The 18,742-nt window shown below is 36.4% G+C and overlaps 32 non-coding genes across 32 annotated transcripts; all 32 read right to left on the bottom strand.

Annotated features, from left to right (window-relative positions):
• Positions 1-520: 520 nt before the first annotated feature.
• TRNAT-AGU lies at positions 521-602 on the bottom strand. Its single transcript has one exon. It is a non-coding gene; the product is annotated as a tRNA-Thr (tRNA).
• A 539-nt stretch (positions 603-1,141) lies between these two features.
• Positions 1,142-1,223, bottom strand: TRNAS-AGA. The gene has a single exon. It is a non-coding gene; the product is annotated as a tRNA-Ser (tRNA).
• Positions 1,224-1,368: 145 nt separating this feature from the next.
• On the bottom strand, positions 1,369-1,450 carry TRNAS-AGA. Its single transcript has one exon. It is a non-coding gene; the product is annotated as a tRNA-Ser (tRNA).
• A 145-nt stretch (positions 1,451-1,595) lies between these two features.
• On the bottom strand, positions 1,596-1,677 carry TRNAS-UGA. Its single transcript has one exon. It is a non-coding gene; the product is annotated as a tRNA-Ser (tRNA).
• A 363-nt stretch (positions 1,678-2,040) lies between these two features.
• Positions 2,041-2,122, bottom strand: TRNAS-AGA. Its single transcript has one exon. It is a non-coding gene; the product is annotated as a tRNA-Ser (tRNA).
• Positions 2,123-5,898: 3,776 nt separating this feature from the next.
• On the bottom strand, positions 5,899-5,980 carry TRNAS-AGA. Its single transcript has one exon. It is a non-coding gene; the product is annotated as a tRNA-Ser (tRNA).
• A 364-nt stretch (positions 5,981-6,344) lies between these two features.
• On the bottom strand, positions 6,345-6,426 carry TRNAS-UGA. Its single transcript has one exon. It is a non-coding gene; the product is annotated as a tRNA-Ser (tRNA).
• Positions 6,427-6,798: 372 nt separating this feature from the next.
• TRNAS-AGA lies at positions 6,799-6,880 on the bottom strand. The gene has a single exon. It is a non-coding gene; the product is annotated as a tRNA-Ser (tRNA).
• Positions 6,881-7,014: 134 nt separating this feature from the next.
• Positions 7,015-7,096, bottom strand: TRNAS-AGA. The gene has a single exon. It is a non-coding gene; the product is annotated as a tRNA-Ser (tRNA).
• Positions 7,097-7,481: 385 nt separating this feature from the next.
• TRNAS-AGA lies at positions 7,482-7,563 on the bottom strand. The gene has a single exon. It is a non-coding gene; the product is annotated as a tRNA-Ser (tRNA).
• A 628-nt stretch (positions 7,564-8,191) lies between these two features.
• TRNAS-UGA lies at positions 8,192-8,273 on the bottom strand. The gene has a single exon. It is a non-coding gene; the product is annotated as a tRNA-Ser (tRNA).
• Positions 8,274-8,645: 372 nt separating this feature from the next.
• TRNAS-AGA lies at positions 8,646-8,727 on the bottom strand. The gene has a single exon. It is a non-coding gene; the product is annotated as a tRNA-Ser (tRNA).
• Positions 8,728-9,312: 585 nt separating this feature from the next.
• TRNAS-AGA lies at positions 9,313-9,394 on the bottom strand. The gene has a single exon. It is a non-coding gene; the product is annotated as a tRNA-Ser (tRNA).
• Positions 9,395-9,881: 487 nt separating this feature from the next.
• TRNAS-AGA lies at positions 9,882-9,963 on the bottom strand. Its single transcript has one exon. It is a non-coding gene; the product is annotated as a tRNA-Ser (tRNA).
• A 164-nt stretch (positions 9,964-10,127) lies between these two features.
• TRNAS-UGA lies at positions 10,128-10,209 on the bottom strand. The gene has a single exon. It is a non-coding gene; the product is annotated as a tRNA-Ser (tRNA).
• A 372-nt stretch (positions 10,210-10,581) lies between these two features.
• Positions 10,582-10,663, bottom strand: TRNAS-AGA. Its single transcript has one exon. It is a non-coding gene; the product is annotated as a tRNA-Ser (tRNA).
• Positions 10,664-11,027: 364 nt separating this feature from the next.
• TRNAS-UGA lies at positions 11,028-11,109 on the bottom strand. Its single transcript has one exon. It is a non-coding gene; the product is annotated as a tRNA-Ser (tRNA).
• A 372-nt stretch (positions 11,110-11,481) lies between these two features.
• Positions 11,482-11,563, bottom strand: TRNAS-AGA. The gene has a single exon. It is a non-coding gene; the product is annotated as a tRNA-Ser (tRNA).
• A 145-nt stretch (positions 11,564-11,708) lies between these two features.
• Positions 11,709-11,790, bottom strand: TRNAS-AGA. The gene has a single exon. It is a non-coding gene; the product is annotated as a tRNA-Ser (tRNA).
• A 385-nt stretch (positions 11,791-12,175) lies between these two features.
• TRNAS-AGA lies at positions 12,176-12,257 on the bottom strand. The gene has a single exon. It is a non-coding gene; the product is annotated as a tRNA-Ser (tRNA).
• Positions 12,258-12,884: 627 nt separating this feature from the next.
• On the bottom strand, positions 12,885-12,966 carry TRNAS-UGA. Its single transcript has one exon. It is a non-coding gene; the product is annotated as a tRNA-Ser (tRNA).
• Positions 12,967-13,338: 372 nt separating this feature from the next.
• Positions 13,339-13,420, bottom strand: TRNAS-AGA. The gene has a single exon. It is a non-coding gene; the product is annotated as a tRNA-Ser (tRNA).
• Positions 13,421-13,565: 145 nt separating this feature from the next.
• On the bottom strand, positions 13,566-13,647 carry TRNAS-AGA. Its single transcript has one exon. It is a non-coding gene; the product is annotated as a tRNA-Ser (tRNA).
• A 357-nt stretch (positions 13,648-14,004) lies between these two features.
• TRNAS-AGA lies at positions 14,005-14,086 on the bottom strand. The gene has a single exon. It is a non-coding gene; the product is annotated as a tRNA-Ser (tRNA).
• Positions 14,087-14,574: 488 nt separating this feature from the next.
• Positions 14,575-14,656, bottom strand: TRNAS-AGA. Its single transcript has one exon. It is a non-coding gene; the product is annotated as a tRNA-Ser (tRNA).
• Positions 14,657-15,021: 365 nt separating this feature from the next.
• Positions 15,022-15,103, bottom strand: TRNAS-UGA. Its single transcript has one exon. It is a non-coding gene; the product is annotated as a tRNA-Ser (tRNA).
• A 372-nt stretch (positions 15,104-15,475) lies between these two features.
• TRNAS-AGA lies at positions 15,476-15,557 on the bottom strand. The gene has a single exon. It is a non-coding gene; the product is annotated as a tRNA-Ser (tRNA).
• A 601-nt stretch (positions 15,558-16,158) lies between these two features.
• TRNAS-AGA lies at positions 16,159-16,240 on the bottom strand. Its single transcript has one exon. It is a non-coding gene; the product is annotated as a tRNA-Ser (tRNA).
• Positions 16,241-16,868: 628 nt separating this feature from the next.
• On the bottom strand, positions 16,869-16,950 carry TRNAS-UGA. Its single transcript has one exon. It is a non-coding gene; the product is annotated as a tRNA-Ser (tRNA).
• A 372-nt stretch (positions 16,951-17,322) lies between these two features.
• TRNAS-AGA lies at positions 17,323-17,404 on the bottom strand. Its single transcript has one exon. It is a non-coding gene; the product is annotated as a tRNA-Ser (tRNA).
• A 585-nt stretch (positions 17,405-17,989) lies between these two features.
• On the bottom strand, positions 17,990-18,071 carry TRNAS-AGA. The gene has a single exon. It is a non-coding gene; the product is annotated as a tRNA-Ser (tRNA).
• A 487-nt stretch (positions 18,072-18,558) lies between these two features.
• On the bottom strand, positions 18,559-18,640 carry TRNAS-AGA. The gene has a single exon. It is a non-coding gene; the product is annotated as a tRNA-Ser (tRNA).
• Between the last annotated feature and the right edge of the window lie 102 nt (positions 18,641-18,742).

Genomic DNA, 18,742 nt, shown 5'->3' with positions numbered 1-18,742 from the left:
AATCAATTGAAATTTGAAATTAAATTCATCTCTTAAATACAACCTATTGGGTGATAGCAAAGAAACGTGAGCAGCATGATTCGAATCTGCACGGGCAAAGCCCACATGATTTCTAGTTATGCCCGATAAACACTCCGGCATGCCCACTCTTGACATTAAATTTTGACTTTTTTACCAAATACTAATTGTTAGTTGACAAAATTGGGGTAGAAGAACTAAATCAAACAAATCACTTGAAATTCGATTTATTAAATTGTTCTCTTAAATGCTACATATTGGGTGACAGCAAAGAAACGTGAGCAGCAGGATTGAAACCTACACGGGCAAAGCCTACATGATTTCTAGTCATGCCCGATAACCACTCCGGCACGCCCACTCTTAACATTAAATTTTGACTTTATTCCCAATTTCTATTTATTAGTTGACAAAATTGGGTAGAAGAACTAAATCAAACAAATCACTTGAAATTTGATATTAAATTCTTCTCTAAAATACTACCTATTTGGTGACAGCAAAGAAACGTGAGCGGCAGGATTCAAACCTACACGGGCAAAGCCCACATGATTACTAGTCATGCCCGTTAACCACTCCGGCACGCCCACTCTTTACATTTAATTTTAACTTTTTTCCCAAATATTATTTATTAGTTGACAAAATTGGGGTAGAAGAACTAAATAAAACAAATCAATTAAAATTTGACACTAAATTCTTCTCTTAAATACAACCTATTGGGTGACAGCAATGAAACGTGAGCAGCATGATTCGAACCTATGCGGGCAAAGCCCTCATGATTTCTAGTCATTCCCGATAAACACTCCGGAATGTCAACTCTTGACATTAAATTTTGACTTTTTTCCCAAATACTTATTATTAGTTTGCAAAATTGTGGTAGAAAAATTAAATAAAAAAAATCACTTGAAATACTACCTATTGGGTGACGGCAAAGAAACGTGAGCAGCAAGATTCGACCCTGCGCGGGCAAAGCCCACATGATTTCTAGTCATGCTTGATAACCACTCCGCCACGCCCACTCTTATCGCTAAATTTTGACTTTATTCCCAAATACTATTTATTAGTTGACAAAATTGGGTAGAAGAACTAAATCCTCTTAAATACAACCTATTTGGTGACAGCAAAGAAACATGAGCGGCAGGATTCGAACCTGCGCGGGCAAAACCCACATGATTTCTAGTCATGCCCGATAACCACTCCGGCATGCCCACTCTTAACATTAAATTTTGACTTTTTTCCCAAATACTATTTATTTGTTTACAAAATTGGGGTAGAAGAACTAAATCAAACAAATCACTTTAAATTTGATATTAAATTCTTCTCTTAAATACAACCTATTTGGTGACATCAAAGTAACGTGAGCGGCAGGATTCGGACCTGCGCGGGCAAAGCCCACATGATTTCTAATCATGCCCGTTAACCACTCCAGCACGCCCACTCTTAACATTAAATTTTGACTTTATTCCCAAATACTATTTATTAGATGACAAAATTGGGGTAGAAGAACTAAATCAAACAAATCACTTGAAATTTGATATTAAATTCTTCTCTTAAATACAACCTTTTTGGTGACAGCAAAGAATCGTGAGCGGCAGGATTTGAACCTGCGCGGGCAAAGCCCACATGATTTCAAGTCATACCCGATAACCACTCCGGCACGCCCACTATTGGCATTAAATTTTTACTTTTTTCTGAAATTATATTAATTATTTTACAAAATTGGGGTCGAAAAACTAAATCAATTGAAATTTGAAATTAAATTATTCTCTTAAATACAACCTATTGGGTGCTAGCAAAGAAACGTGAGCAGCATGATTCGAATCTGCGCGGGCAAAGCCCACGCGATTTCTAGTCATGCCCGATAAACACTCCGGCATGCCCACTCTTGACATTAAATTTTGACTTTTTTCCTAAATACTACTTGTTAGTTGAAAAAATTGGGGTAGAAGAACTAAATCAAACAAATAACTTGAAATAGGATATTAAATTCTTCTCTTAAATACTACCTATTTGGTGACAGCAAAGAAACGTGAGCGGTAGGATTCAAACCTACACGGGCAAAGCCCACATGATTTCTAGTCATGCCCGATAACCACTCCGGCACGCCCACTCTTAACATTAAATTTTGACTTTTTTCCCAAATACTATTAATTAGTTGACAAAATTGGGGTAGAAGAACTAAATAAAACAAATCAATTGAAATTTGACACTAAATTCTTCTCTTAAATACAACCTATTGAGTGACAGCAATGAAACGTGAGCAGCATGATTCGAACCTGTGCGGGCAAAGCCCTCATGATTTCTAGTCATGCCCGATAAACACTCTGGCATACCAACTGTTATAATAATAATAATGCTATTATTATTATTAGTAATATATTAAACCAAGTAGTTAGCAGTTAATTTGTTAAAAAATAAAAGGAGGTGTGTGAACGTGGATGCATGCATAGCACTACCTGAAATGGAGTACATGGAATCATGGCCTCTATTTACTTCCTAAACTTTAGCATTGTTGCTTTTCTCTTTCACTATAAATATGTGGCTTTTGTTTATTCATAATCATCAAGTGAAGTTATAAACATTTACTTCTATTCCTCTCTCTCTCTCTTCTCAATATATAAATATAATATATAGATATATTATATTTAATATATATTATAGATATATTATATTATATTTAATATATATTATATTAAATATATTATATTTAATATATCTAACATTTGGTATCAGAGCCAGTCAATTCAACCTTTCAACCCCGAAATATTTTCCGTAGTGAAATATGGCAACAAATTTCAATATTGTATGGTCGGGTCCCAAATTGGACGGTAAACTCGATTACAATTATTGGCAAATTATGATGTCCACACATTTGCAAGCTCAAAATCTTTGGAGCTTTGTTGATCCCGGTCTACCCGAAGGAGCTGATGCAGCCGCTATACGGCGAGATAAATTGGCCTTGGGTCAGATTCACCAAGGTGTTCATTATTCCATTTTTGGGCAATTAGCTCATGCTCAAACAGCAAAACAAGCTTGGGACATCTTAAAGGTGTCACATAAAGGAGTCGATCGGGCACATAAGTCTAAGTTGCAGTCGTTGAGAAGGTTGTACGATAATTGTGAGATGACCTCTACAGAAACAGTAGATGCGTATTTCACTCGTCTTATTGATATGGTGAATAAGATGAGGTTATACGGAGATACAATTGAAGATGGTGCAGTGGTTGAAAAAGTTCTTCGAACTATGCCGATGAAGTATAACCATGTGGTGGCTTCAATAACAGAGTCACACAAAACCGAGCTCTTATCAATTGCAGAGCTGAAAGGTATGGTAAAAAGTCATATTGACAGGATTGCGTCAAAATCGGAACCACTAGAAGAAGAAGCTTTGAAGAGCCAAGTCACCCTTAATGTGACTGGCACTAATCAAAGAGGTGGAGGATCTGGTAGAGGTCGTGGAAGAGGAAGAGGAGGTTCTGGTGGAAGAGGTCGTGGTAACTTCAACCAAGGAGGAGGACGTGGTAACTCCAACCAAGGAAGAGGTGGAGGTAATACCAAACAAGGTAAATTTCCATTTCATTGCTACAATTGTGGCAAGTATGGGCACAAGATTGCAGATTGTTGGTATAATGAGGACAACAATCGTGGAAATCAAGCAAACATTGCTGAAAATACTGCTGAAAAGTTTGGTGAGAATTCTGAAACCTTACTTTTGGCCTGTGATAGTTTTTCTGCTGATAAGAACATATGGTTCTTGGATACTGGGTGTAGTAACCATATGTGTGGGAAGAAAGAATTGTTTTCCGAACTAGATGAATCAGTCTGGTCTGAAATAACGTTTGGCAATAAGTCAAAGGTGCCAATTTTGGGAAAAGGTAAAATCTCTATTCAGTTGAAGGATGGTACTCACAATTTTATATCCGATGTGTTCTATGTTCCTGAACTACACCAAAATTTGTTGAGTTTGGGTCAGTTGTCAGAAAAAGGATATAAGATACATATTGCTCAAGGGTGTTGTACCATTGAAGATGCTAAAGGAGTTTTGATTGCAAAGGTAAATATGTCCCAAAATCGACTATTTCTTTGAAAATTAAGCATACTCTCCTTGATTGCTTTAATTCTGAAGTTTGTGATGATAATTGGTTATGACATATGCGGTTTGGGCATTTTCATTTCTCTGGATTAAACTATCTTGCGAGAAAGGAACTTGTTTCTGATTTACCTGTTGTGAATGTCCCTGATCGTATCTGTGAGATTTGTGTGATTGGGAAGAAGCATAGAGATCCCTTTCCCGTGGGCAAGTCAATGAGAGCTACAAAACAGTTGGAGATTGTTCACTCATACCTGTGTTCGTTGGAGGTTCCCTCACATGGAGGTTGTAAGTACTTTATTACTTTCATTGATGATTTCAGTAGAAAAACATGGGTTTACTTTCTGAAGCAAAAGTCTGAAGCATGTGATGTTTTCAAACAATTTAAGGCTTTTGTTGAAAAGCAGAGTGGTTATGAGATCAAAATCTTGAGAACTGATAGAGGTACAGAATATATTGCCTGTGATGATTTTCTGAAAAAGAAGGGTATTAAACATCAGATGACAGCTAGATACACTCCACAACAAAACGGAGTGGCTGAGAGGAAGAATAGGTTTATCATGGATATGGTAAGGTGCATGTTGAAATCCAAGGATCTGCCTAAACCTTTTTGGGCAGAAGCTGTTGCTTGTGCTGTCTATGTGTTGAATAGGTGTCCAACTAAGAGTGTCCATGATAAGACGCCCGAAGAAGCTTGGAGTGGGAGAAAACCCTCTATCAAATATCTCAAGGTTTTTGGATGTTTGGCATATGCACATGTGCCAGATCCATTGAGAAAGAAGTTGGATGATAAAGGTGAGAAATGCATATTCATTGGTTATAGTGACGCTTCAAAGGCTTATAAACTATACAATCCTGAAACTAAAAAGGTTGTTATAAGTCGTGATGTCACTTTTGATGAATATGGTGCTTGGGATTGGTTAGCTAAAGATGAAAGTTCAGTTGTTATTCCTGCTGTTGAAAATATTGTTGAAGAGCAACCGATTCCAGATAATGTCCAGTCTCCTTCACAGCCAAAGTCGTCAGTTCGACGATCTCAGCGCGAGCGCCACTTACCAGCTCGCTTGCAAGAATATGTTTTGGGTCGTGATAATGACTTGTCGGATGAAGAGATAATTCAATTTGCTCTTTTTGCAGATTGTGATCCTTTATCTTTTGAGGAGGCTGCTACAGAAACTCATTGGCTTAAGGCGATGGATGAGGAGATACGTGCAATTGAGAAGAATGGTACCTGGGAGTTAACAGATGTACCTCTTGGGAAGAAGCCAATTGGAGTAAAGTGGGTTTACAGAACGAAATACAAGTCAGTATATCCAACTTGAAGACGAAGACATTTCTTAAATTGAAGAAGGAAATTGGGATGACCAATATATCCAACTTGGTTTAAAGGAGGCAATGTTATAATAATAATAATGCTATTATTATTATTAGTAATATATTAAACCAAGTAGTTAGCAGTTAATTTGTTAAAAAATAAAAGGAGGTGTGTGAACGTGGATGCATGCATAGCACTACCTGAAATGGAGTACATGGAATCATGGCCTCTAATTACTTCCTAAACTTTAGCATTGTTGCTTTTCTCTTTCACTATAAATATGTGGCTTTTGTTTATTCATAATCATCAAGTGAAGTAATAAACATTTACATCTATTCCTCTCTCTCTCTTCTCAATATATAAATATAATATATAGATATATTATATTTAATATATATTATAGATATATTATATTATATTTAATATATATTATATTAAATATATTATATTTAATACAACCTATTTGGTGACATCAAAGTAACGTGAGCGGCAGGATTCGGACCTGCGCGGGCAAAGCCCACATGATTTCTAGTCATGCCCGATAACCACTCCGGCACGCCCACTCTTAACATTAAATTTTGACTTTATTCCCAAATACTATTTATTAGATGACAAAATTGGGGTAGAAGAACTAAATCAAACAAATCACTTGAAATTTGATATTAAATTCTTCTCTTAAATACAACCTTTTTGGTGACAGCAAAGAATCGTGAGCGGGGACCTGCGCGGGCAAAACCCACATGATTTCTAGTCATGCCCGATAACCACTCCGGCACGCCCACTCTTAACATTAAATTCTGACTTTATTCCCAAATACTATTTATTAGATGACAAAATTGGGGTAGAAGAACTAAATCAAACAAATCACTTGAAATTTGATAATAAATTCTTCTCTTAAATACAACCTTTTTGGTGACAGCAAAGAATCATGAGCGGCAAGATTCGAACCTACGCGGGCAAAGCCCACATGATTTCAAGTCATGCCCGATAACCACTCCGGCACGCCCACTATTGGCATTAAATTTTGACTTTTTTCCAAAACTATATTAATTAGTTTACAAAATTGGGGTAGAAGAACTAAATCAAACAAATCAATTGAAATTTGAAATTAAATTATTCTCTTAAATACAACCTATTGGGTGCTAGCAAAGAAACGTGAGCAGCATGATTCGAATCTGCGCGGGCAAAGCCCACGCGATTTCTAGTCATGCCCGATAAACACTCCGGCATGCCCACTCTTGACATTAAATTTTGACTTTTTTCCTAAATACTACTTGTTAGTTGAAAAAATTGGGGTAGAAGAACTAAATCAAACAAATCACTTGAAATAGGATATTCAATTCTTCTCTTAAATACTACCTATTTGGTGACAGCAAAGAAACGTGAGCGGCAGGATTCAAACCTACACGGGCAAAGCCCACATGATTTCTAGTCATGCCCGATAACCACTCCGGCACGCCCACTCTTAACATTAAATTTTGACTTTTTTCGCAAATACTATTAATTAGTTGACAAAATTGAGGTAGAAGAACTAAATAAAACAAATCAATTGAAATTTGACACTAAATTCTTCTCTTATTGAGTGACAGCAATGAAACGTGAGCAGCATGATTCGAACCTGTGCGGGCAAAGCCCTCATGATTTCTAGTCATGCCCGATAAACACTCCGGCATACCAACTCTTGACATTAAATTTTGACTTTTTTCCCAAATACTAATTATTAGTTGAGAAAACTAGGGTAGAAGACCTAAATCAAACAAATCACTTGAAATTTGATATTAAATTCTTCTCTTAAATACAACCTATTTGGTGACAGCAAAGAAACGTGAGCGACAGGATTCAAACCTACGCGGGCAAAGCCCACATGATTTCTAGTCATGCCCGATAACCACCCCGACACGCCCACTCTTAACATTAAATTTTGACTTTTTTCCCAAATACTATTTATTTGTTTACAAAATTGGGGTAGAAGAACTAAATCAAACAAATCACATGAAATTTGATATTAAATTTTTCTCTGTAATTTTTCACTTAAATACAACCTATTTGGTGACAGAAAAGAAACGTGAGCGGCAGGATTCAAACCTGCGCGGGCAAAGCCCACATGATTTCTAGTCATGCCCGATAACCACTCCGGCACGCCCATTCTTAACATTAAATTTTGATTTTATTCCCAAATACTATTTATTAGTTGACAAAATTGGGGTAGAAGAAATAATTCAAACAAATCACTCTAAATTTGATATTAAATTCTTCTCTTAAATACAACCTTTTTGGTGACAGCAAAGAAACGTCAGCATTATGATTCGAACCTGTGCCAGCAAAGCCCTCATGATTTCTAGTCATGCCTGATAAACACTCTAAATTTGATATTAAATTCTTCTCTTAAATACAACCTATTTGGTGACAGCAAAGAAACGTGAGAAGCATGATTCGAACCTGTGCGGGCAAAGCCCCCATGATTTCTAGTCATGCCCGATAAACACTCCGGCATGCCAACTCTTGACATTAAATTTTGACTTTTTTCCCAAATACTAATTATTAGTTGACAAAATTGGGGTAGAAGAACTAAATAAAAAAAATCACTTGAAATTTGATATTAAACCGATAACCACTCCGGCACGCCCACTCTTAACATTAAATTTTGACTTTATTCGCAAATACAATTTATTAGATGACAAAATTGGGGTAGAAGAACTAAATCAAACAAATCACTTGAAATTTGATATTAAATTTTTCTCTTAAATACAACCTTTTTGGTGACAGCAAAGAATCATGAGTGGCAGGATTCGAACCTGCGCGGGCAAAGCCCACATGATTTCAAGTCATGCCCGATAACCACTCCGGCACGCCCACTATTTGCATTAAATTTTGACTTTTTTCCGAAATTATATTAATTAGTTTACAAAATTGGGGTAGAAGAACTAAATCAAACAAATCAATTGAAATTTGAAATTAAATTATTCTCTTAAATACAACCTATTGGGTGCTAGCAAAGAAACATGAGCAGCATGATTCGAATCTGCGCGTGCAAAGCCCATGCGATTTCTAGTCATGCCCGATAAACACTCCGGCATGCCCACTCTTGACATTAAATTTTGACTTTTTTCCTAAATACTACTTGTTAGTTGAAAAAATTGGGGTAGAAGAACTAAATCAAACAAATCACTTGAAATAGGATATTATATTCTTCTCTTAAATACTATCTATTTGGTGACAGCAAAGAAACGTGAGCGGCAGGATTCAAACCTACACGGGCAAAGCCCACATGATTTCTAGTCATGCCCGATAACCACTCCGGCACGCCCACTCTTAACATTAAATTTTGACATTTTTCCCAAATACTATTAATTAGTTGACAAAATTGGGGTAGAAGAACTAAATAAAACAAATCAATTGAAATTTGACACTAAATTCTTCTCTTAAATACAACCTATTGAGTGACATCAATGAAACGTGAGCAGCATGATTCGAACCTGTGCGGGCAAAGCCCTCATGATTTCTAGTCATGCCCGATAAACACTCCAGCATACCAACTCTTTACATTAAATTTTGACTTTTTTCCCAAATACTAATTATTAGTTGACAAAATTGGGGTAGAAGAACTAAATAAAAAAAATCACTTGAAATTTGATATTAAATACTACCTATTGGGTGACGGCAAAGAAACGTGAGCAGCAGGATTCGACCCTGCGCGGGCAAAGCCCACATAATTCTAGTCATGCTCGATAACCACTCTGCCACGCCCATTCTTAACAGTAAATTTTGACTTTATTCCCAAATATTATTTATTAGTTGACAAAATCGGGGTAGAAGAACTAAATCAAACAAATCACTTGAAATTTGATATTAAATTTTTCTCTTAAATACAACCTATTTGGTGACAGAAAAGAAACGTGAGCGGCAGGATTCAAACCTGCGCGGGCAAAGCCCACATGATTTCTAGTCATGCCTGATAACCACTCCGGCACGCCCATTCTTAACATTAAATTTTGATTTTATTCCCAAATACTATTTATTAGTTGACAAAATTGGGGTAGAAGAACTAAATCAAACAAATCACTCTAAATTTGATATTAAATTCTTCTCTTAAATACAACCTTTTTGGTGACAGCAAAGAAACGTGAGAAGCATGATTCGAACCTGTGCCAGCAAAGCCCTCATGATTTTTAGTCATGCCCGATAAACACTCTAAATTTGATATTAAATTCTTCTCTTAAATACAACCTATTTGGTGACAGTAAAGAAACGTGAGAAGCATGATTCGAACCTGTGCGGGCAAAGCCCCCATGATTTCTAGTCATGCCCGATAAACACTCCGGCATGCCAACTCTAGACATTAAATTTTGACTTTTTTCCCAAATACTAATTATTAGTTGACAAAATTGGGGTAGAAGAACTAAATAAAAAAAAATCACTTGAAATTTGATATTAAATACTACCTATTGGGTGACGGAAAAGAAACGTGAGCGACAGGATTCAAACCTGCGCGGGCAAAGCCCACATGATTTCTAGTCATGCCCGATAACCACTCCGGCACGCCCACTCTTAACCTTAAATTTTGACTTTATTCTCAAATTTTGACTTTATTCTCAAATACTATTTATTAGATGACAAAATTGGGGTAGAAGAACTAAATCAAACAAATCACTTGAAATTTGATATTAAAGTTTTCTCTTAAATACAACCTTTTTGGTGACAGCAAAGAATCGTGAGTGGCAAGATTCGAACCTGCGCGGGCAAAGCCCACATGATTTCAAGTCATGCCCGATAACCACTCCGGCACGCCCACTATTGGCATTAAATTTTGACTTTTTTCCGAAATTATATTAATAAGTTTACAAAATTGGGGTAGAAGAACTAAATCAAACAAATCAATTGAAATTTGAAATTAAATTATTCTCTTAAATACAACCTATGGGGTGCTAGCAAAGAAACGTGAGCAGCATGATTCGAATCTGCGCGGGCAAAGCCCACGCGATTTCTAGTCATGCCCGATAAACACTCCGGCATGCCCATTCTTGACATTAAATTTTGACTTTTTTCCTAAATACTACTTGTTAGTTGAAGAAATTGGGGTAGAAGAACTAAATCAAACAAATCACTTGAAATAAGATATTAAATTCTTCTCTTAAATACTACCTATTTGGTGACAGCAAAGAAACGTGAGCGGCAGGATTCAAACCTACACGGGCAAAGCCCACATGATTTCTAGTCATGCCCGATAACCACTCCGGCACGCCCACTCTTAACATTAAATTTTGACTTTATTCCCACATACTATTTATTAGATGACAAAATTGGGGTAGAAGAACTAAATCAAACAAATCACTTGAAATTTGATATTAAATTCTTCTCTTAAATACAACCTTTTTAGTGACAGCAAGGAATCGTGAGCGGGGACCTGCGCGGGCAAAGCCCACATGATTTCTAGTCATGCCCGATAACCACTCCGGCACGCCCACTCTTAACATTAAATTCTGACTTTATTCCCAAATACTATTTATTAGATGACAAAATTGGGGTAGAAGAACTAAATCAAACAAATCACTTGAAATTTGATATTAAATTCTTCTCTTAAATACAACCTTTTTGGTGACAGCAAAGAATCATGAGCGGCAAGATTCGAACCTGCGCGGGCAAAGCCCACATGATTTCAAGTCATGCCCGATAACCACTCCGGCACGCCCACTATTGGCATTAAATTTTGACTTTTTTCCGAAATTATATTAATTAGTTTACAAAATTGGGGTAGAAGACCTAAATCAAACAAATCAATTGAAATTTGAAATTAAATTATTCTCTTAAATACAACCTATTGGGTGCTAGCAAAGAAACGTGAGCAGCATGATTCGAATCTGCGCGGGCAAAGCCCACGCGATTTCTAGTCATGCCCGATAAACACTCCGGCATGCCCACTCTTGTCATTAAATTTTGACTTTTTTCCTAAATACTACTTGTTAGTTGAAAAAATTGGGGTAGAAGAACTAAATCAAACAAATCACTTGAAATAGGATATTCAATTCTTCTCTTAAATACTACCTATTTGGTGACAGCAAAGAAACATGAGCGGCAGGATTCAAACCTACACGGGCAAAGCCCACATGATTTCTAGTCATGCCCGATAACCACTCCGGCACGCCCACTCTTAACATTAAATTTTGACTTTTTTCGCAAATACTATTAATTAGTTGACAAAATTGAGGTAGAAGAACTAAATAAAACAAATCAATTGAAATTTGACACTAAATTCTTCTCTTAAATACAACTTATTGAGTGACAGCAATGAAACGTGAGCAGCATGATTCGAACCTGTGCGGGCAAAGCCCTCATGATTTCTAGTCATGCCCGATAAACACTCCGGCATACCAACTCTTGACATTAAATTTTGACTTTTTTCCCAAATACTAATTATTTGTTGAGAAAACTAGGGTAGAAGACCTAAATCAAACAAATCACTTGAAAATTGATATTAAATTCTTCTCTTAAATACAACCTATTTGGTGACAGCAAAGAAACATGAGCGACAGGATTCAAACCTACGCGGGCAAAGCCCACATTATTTCTAGTCATGCCCGATAACCACCCCGACACGCCCACTCTTAACATTAAATTTTGACTTTTTTCCCAAATACTATTTATTTGTTTACAAAATTGGGGTAGAAGAACTAAATCAAACAAATCACATGAAATTTGATATTAAATTTTTCTCTGTAATTTTTCACTTAAATACAACCTATTTGGTGACAGAAAAGAAACGTGAGCGGCAGGATTCAAACCTGCGCGGGCAAAGCCCACATGATTTCTAGTCATGCCCGATAACCACTCCGGCACGCCCATTCTTAACATTAAATTTTGATTTTATTCCCAAATACTATTTATTAGTTGACAAAATTGGGTTAGAAGAACTAAATCAAACAAATCACTCTAAATTTGATATTAAATTCTTCTCTTAAATACAACCTTTTTGGTGACAGCAAAGAAACGTCAGCATTATGATTCGAACCTGTGCCAGCAAAGCCCTCATGATTTCTAGTCATGCCCGATAAACACTCTAAATTTGATATTAAATTCTTCTCTTAAATACAACCTATTTGGTGACAGCAAAGAAACGTGAGAAGCATGATTCGAACCTGTGCGGGCAAAGCCCCCATGATTTCTAGTCATGCCCGATAAACACTCCGGCATGCCAACTCTTGACATTAAATTTTGACTTTTTTCCCAAATACTAATTATTAGTTGACGAAATTGGGGTAGAAGAACTAAATAAAAAAAATCACTTGAAATTTGATATTAAACCGATAACCACTCCGGCACGCCCACTCTTAACATTAAATTTTGACTTTATTCGCAAATACAATTTATTAGATGACAAAATTGGGTAGATGAACTAAATCAAACAAATCACTTGAAATTTGATATTAAATTTTTCTCTTAAATACAACCTTTTTGGTGACAGCAAAGAATCGTGAGTGGCAGGATTCAAACCTGCGCGGGCAAAGCCCACATGATTTCAAGTCATGCCCGATAACCACTCCGGCACGCCCACTATTGGCATTAAATTTTGACTTTTTTCTGAAATTATATTAATTAGTTTACAAAATTGGGGTAGAAGAACTAAATCAAACAAATCAATTGAAATTTGAAATTAAATTATTCTCTTAAATACAACCTATTGGGTGCTAGCAACGAAACGTGAGCAGCATGATTCGAATCTGCGCGTGCAAAGCCCATGCGATTTCTAGTCATGCCCGATAAACACTCCGGCATGCCCACTCTTGACATTAAATTTTGACTTTTTTCCTAAATACTACTTGTTAGTTGAAAAAATTGGGGTAGAAGAACTAAATCAAACAAATCACTTGAAATAGGATATTATATTCTTCTCTTAAATACTACCTATTTGGTGACAGCAAAGAAACGTGAGCGGCAGGATTCAAACCTACACGGGCAAAGCCCACATGATTTCTAGTCATGCCCGATAACCACTCCGGCACGCCCACTTTTAACATTAAATTTTGACATTTTTCCCAAATACTATTAATTAGTTGACAAAATTGGGGTAGAAGAACTAAATAAAACAAATAAATTGAAATTTGACACTAAATTCTTCTCTTAAATACAGCCTATTGAGTGACAGCAATGAAACGTGAGCAGCATGATTCGAACCTGTGCGGGCAAAGCCCTCATGATTTCTAGTCATGCCCGATAAACACTCCGGCATACCAACTCTTTACATTAAATTTTGACTTTTTCCCAAATACTAATTATTAGTTGACAAAATTGGGGTAGAAGAACTAAATAAAAAAAATCACTTGAAATTTGATATTAAATACTACCTATTGGGTGACGGCAAAGAAACGTGAGCAGCAGGATTCGACCCTGCGCGGGCAAAGCCCACATAATTCTAGTCATGCTCGACAACCACTCTGCCACGCCCATTCTTAACAGTAAATTTTGACTTTATTCCCAAATATTATTTATTAGTTGACAAAATTGGGGTAGAAGAACTAAATCAAACAAATCACTTGAAATTTGATATTAAATTTTTCTCTTAAATACAACCTATTTGGTGACAGAAAAGAAACGTGAGCGGCAGGATTCAAACCTGCGCGGGCAAAGCCCACATGATTTCTAGTCATGCCCGATAACCACTCCGGCACGCCCATTCTTAACATTAAATTTTGATTTTATTCCCAAATACTATTTATTAGTTGACAAAATTGGGGTAGAAGAACTAAATCAAACAAATCACTCTAAATTTGATATTAAAATTCTTCTCTTAAATACAACCTTTTTTGTGACAACAAAGAAACGTGAGCAGCATGATTCGAACCTGTGCCAGCAAAGCCCTCATGATTTTTAGTCATGCCCGATAAACACTCTAAATTTGACATTAAATTCTTCTCTTAAATACAACCTATTTGGTGACAGCAAAGAAACGTGAGAAGCATGATTCGAACCTGTGCGGGCAAAGCCCCCATGATTTCTAGTCATGCCCGATAAACACTCCGGCATTCCAACTCTTGACATTAAATTATGACTTTTTTCCCAAATACTAATTATTAGTTGACAAAATTGGGGTAGAAGAACTAAATAAAAAAAAATCACTTGAAATTTGATATTAAATACTACCTATTGGGTGACGGCAAAGAAACGTGAGCGACAGGATTCAAACCTGCGCGGGCAAAGCCCACATGATTTCTAGTCATGCCCGATAACCACTCCGGCACGCCCACTCTTAACATTAAATTTTGACTTTATTCCCAAATACTATTTATTAGATGACAAAATTGGGGTAGAAGAACTAAATCAAACAAATCACGTGAAATTTGATATTAAATTCTTCTCTTAAATACAACCTTTTTGGTGACAGCAAAGAATCGTGAGCGGGGACCTGCGCGGGCAAAGCCCACATGATTTCTAGTCATGCCCGATAACCACTCCGGCACGCCCACTCTTAACATTAAATTCTGACTTTATTCCCAAATACTATTTATTAGATGACAAAATTGGGGTAGAAGAACTAAATCAAACAAATCACTTGAAAATTTGATATTAAATTCTTCTCTTAAATACAACCTTTTTGGTGACAGCAAAGAATCATGAGCGGCAAGATGCGAACCTACGCGGGCAAAGCCCACATGATTTCAAGTCATGCCCGATAACCACTCCGGTACGCCCACTATTGGCATTAAATTTTGACTTTTTTCCAAAATTATATTAATTAGTTTACAAAATTGGGGTAGAAGAACTAAATCAAACAAATCAATTGAAATTTGAAATTAAATTATTCTCTTAAATACAACCTATTGGGTGCAAGCAAAGAAACGTGAGCAGCATGATTCGAATCTGCGCGGGCAAAGCCCACGCGATTTCTAGTCATGCCCGATAAACACTCCGGCATGCCCACTCTTGACATTAAATTTTGACTTTTTTCCTAAATACTACTTGTTAGTTGAAAAAATTGGGGTAGAAGAACTAAATCAAACAAATCACTTGAAATAGGATATTCAATTCTTCTCTTAAATACTACCTATTTGGTGACAGCAAAGAAACGTGAGCGGCAGGATTCAAACCTACACGGGCAAAGCCCACATGATTTCTAGTCATGCCCGATAACCACTCCGGCACGCCCACTCTTAACATTAAATTTTGACTTTTTTCGCAAATACTATTAATTAGTTGACAAAATTGAGGTAGAAGAACTAAATAAAACAAATCAATTGAAATTTGACACTAAATTCTTCTCTTATTGAGTGACAGCAATGAAACATGAGCAGCATGATTCGAACCTGTGCGGGCAAAGCCCTCATGATTTCTAGTCATGCCCGATAAACACTCCGGCATACCAACTCTTGACATTAAATTTTGACTTTTTTCCCAAATACTAATTATTTGTTGAGAAAACTAGGGTAGAAGACCTAAATCAAACAAATCACTTGAAATTTGATATTAAATTCTTCTCTTAAATACAACCTATTTGGTGACAGCAAAGAAACGTGAGCGACAGGATTCAAACCTACGCGGGCAAAGCCCACATGATTTCTAGTCATGCCCGATAACCACCCCGACACGGCCACTCTTAACATTAAATTTTGACTTTTTTCCCAAATACTATTTATTTGTTTACAAAATTGGGGTAGAAGAACTAAATCAAACAAATCACATGAAATTTGATATTAAATTTTTCTCTGTAATTTTTCACTTAAATACAACCTATTTGGTGACAGAAAAGAAACGTGAGCGGCAGGATTCAAACCTGCGCGGGCAAAGCCCACATGATTTCTAGTCATGCCCGATAACCACTCCGGCACGCCCATTCTTAACATTAAATTTTGATTTTATTCCCAAATACTATTTATTAGTTGACAAAATTGGGGTAGAAGAAATAATTCAAACAAATCACTCTAAATTTGATATTAAATTCTTCTCTTAAATACAACCTTTTTGGTGACAGCAAAGAAACGTCAGCATTATGATTCGAACCTGTGCCAGCAAAGCCCTCATGATTTCTAGTCATGCCCAATAAACACTCTAAATTTGATATTAAATTCTTCTCTTAAATACAACTTATTTGGTGACAGCAAAGAAACGTGAGAAGCATGATTCGAACCTGTGCGGGCAAAGCCCCCATGATTTCTAGTCATGCCCGATAAACACTCCGGCATGCCAACTCTTGACATTAAATTTTGACTTTTTTCCCAAATACTAATTATTAGTTGACAAAATTGGGGTAGAAGAACTAAATAAAAAAAATCACTTGAAATTTGATATTAAACCGATAACCACTCCGGCACGCCCACTCTTAACATTAAATTTTGACTTTATTCGCAAATACAATTTATTAGATGACAAAATTGGGGTAGAAGAACTAAATCAAACAAATCACTTGAAATTTGATATTAAATTTTTCTCTTAAATACAACCTTTTTCGTGACAGCAAAGAATCGTGAGTGGCAGGATTCAAACCTGCGCGGGCAAAGCCCACATGATTTCAAGTCATGCCCGATAACCACTCCGGCACGCCCACTATTGGCATTAAATTTTGACTTTTTTCCGAAATTATATTAATTAGTTTACAAAATTGGGGTAGAAGAACTAAATCAAACAAATCAATTGAAATTTGAAATTAAATTATTCTCTTAAATACAACCTATTGGGTGCTAGCAAAGAAACATGAGCAGCATGATTCGAATCTGCGCGTGCAAAGCCCATGCGATTTCTAGTCATGCCCGATAAACACTCCGGCATGCCCACTCTTGACATTAAATTTTGACTTTTTTCCTAAATACTACTTGTTAGTTGAAAAAATTGGGGTAGAAGAACTAAATCAAACAAATCACTTGAAATAGGATATTATATTCTTCTCTTAAATACTATCTATTTGGTGACATCAAAGAAACGTGAGCGGCAGGATTCAAACCTACACGGGCAAAGCCCACATGATTTCTAGTCATGCCCGATAACCACTCCGGCACGCCCACTCTTAACATTAAATTTTGACATTTTTCCCAAATACTATTAATTAGTTGACAAAATTGGGGTAGAAGAACTAAATAAAACAAATCAATTGAAATTTGACACTAAATTCTTCTCTTAAATACAACCTATTGAGTGACAGCAATGAAACGTGAGCAGCATGATTCAAACCTGTGCGGGCAAAGCCCTCATGATTTCTAGTCATGCCCGATAAACACTCCAGCATACCAAATCTTTACATTAAATTTTGACTTTTTTCCCAAATACTAATTATTAGTTGACAAAATTGGGGTAGAAGAACTAAATAAAAAAAATCACTTGAAATTTGATATTAAATACTACCTATTGGGTGACGGCAAAGAAACGTGAGCAGCAAGATTCGACCCTGCGCGGGCAAAGCCCACATAATTCTAGTCATGCTTGATAACCACTCTGCCACGCCCATTCTTAACACTAAATTTTGACTTTATTCCCAAATATTATTTATTAGTTGACAAAATTGGGGTAGAAGAACTAAATCAAACAAATCACTTGAAATTTGATATTAAATTTTTCTCTTAAATACAACCTATTTGGTGACAGAAAAGAAACGTGAGCGGCAGGATTCAAACCTGCGCGGGCAAAGCCCACATGATTTCTAGTCATGCCCGATAACCACTCCGGCACGCCCATTCTTAACATTAAATTTTGATTTTATTCCCAAATACTATTTATTAGTTGACAAAATTGGGGTAGAAGAACTAAATCAAACAAATCACTCTAAATTTGATATTAAATTCTTCTCTTAAATACAACCTTTTTGGTGACAGCAAAGAAACGTGAGCAGCATGATTCGAACCTGTGCCAGCAAAGCCCTCATGATTTTTAGTCATGCCCGATAAACACTCTAAATTTGATATTAAATTCTTCTCTTAAATACAACCTATTTGGTGACAGCAAAGAAACGTGAGAAGCATGATTCGAACCTGTGCGGGCAAAGCCCCCATGATTTCTAGTCATGCCCGATAAACACTCCGGCATGCCAACTCTTGACATTAAATTTTGACTTTTTTCCCAAATACTAATTATTAGTTGACAAAATTGGGGTAGAAGAACTAAATAAAAAAAAATCACTTGAAATTTGATATTAAATACTACCTATTGGGTGACGGCAAAGAAACGTGAGCGACAGGATTCAAACCTGCGCGGGCAAAGCCCACATGATTTCTAGTCATGCCCGATAACCACTCCGGCACGCCCACTCTTAACATTAAATTTTGACTTTATTCTCAAATTTTGACTTTATTCTCAAATACTATTTATTAGATGACAAAATTGGGGTAGAAGAACTAAATCAAACAAAT

Source organism: Ipomoea nil, unplaced genomic scaffold (assembly GCF_001879475.1).
Source record: "Ipomoea nil cultivar Tokyo-kokei standard unplaced genomic scaffold, Asagao_1.1 scaffold2283, whole genome shotgun sequence".
NCBI classification, from domain to species: domain Eukaryota; kingdom Viridiplantae; phylum Streptophyta; class Magnoliopsida; order Solanales; family Convolvulaceae; genus Ipomoea; species Ipomoea nil.
The sequence above is the reverse complement of the archived record's forward strand: the minus strand, read 5'-3'. Positions and strand labels throughout refer to the sequence as shown.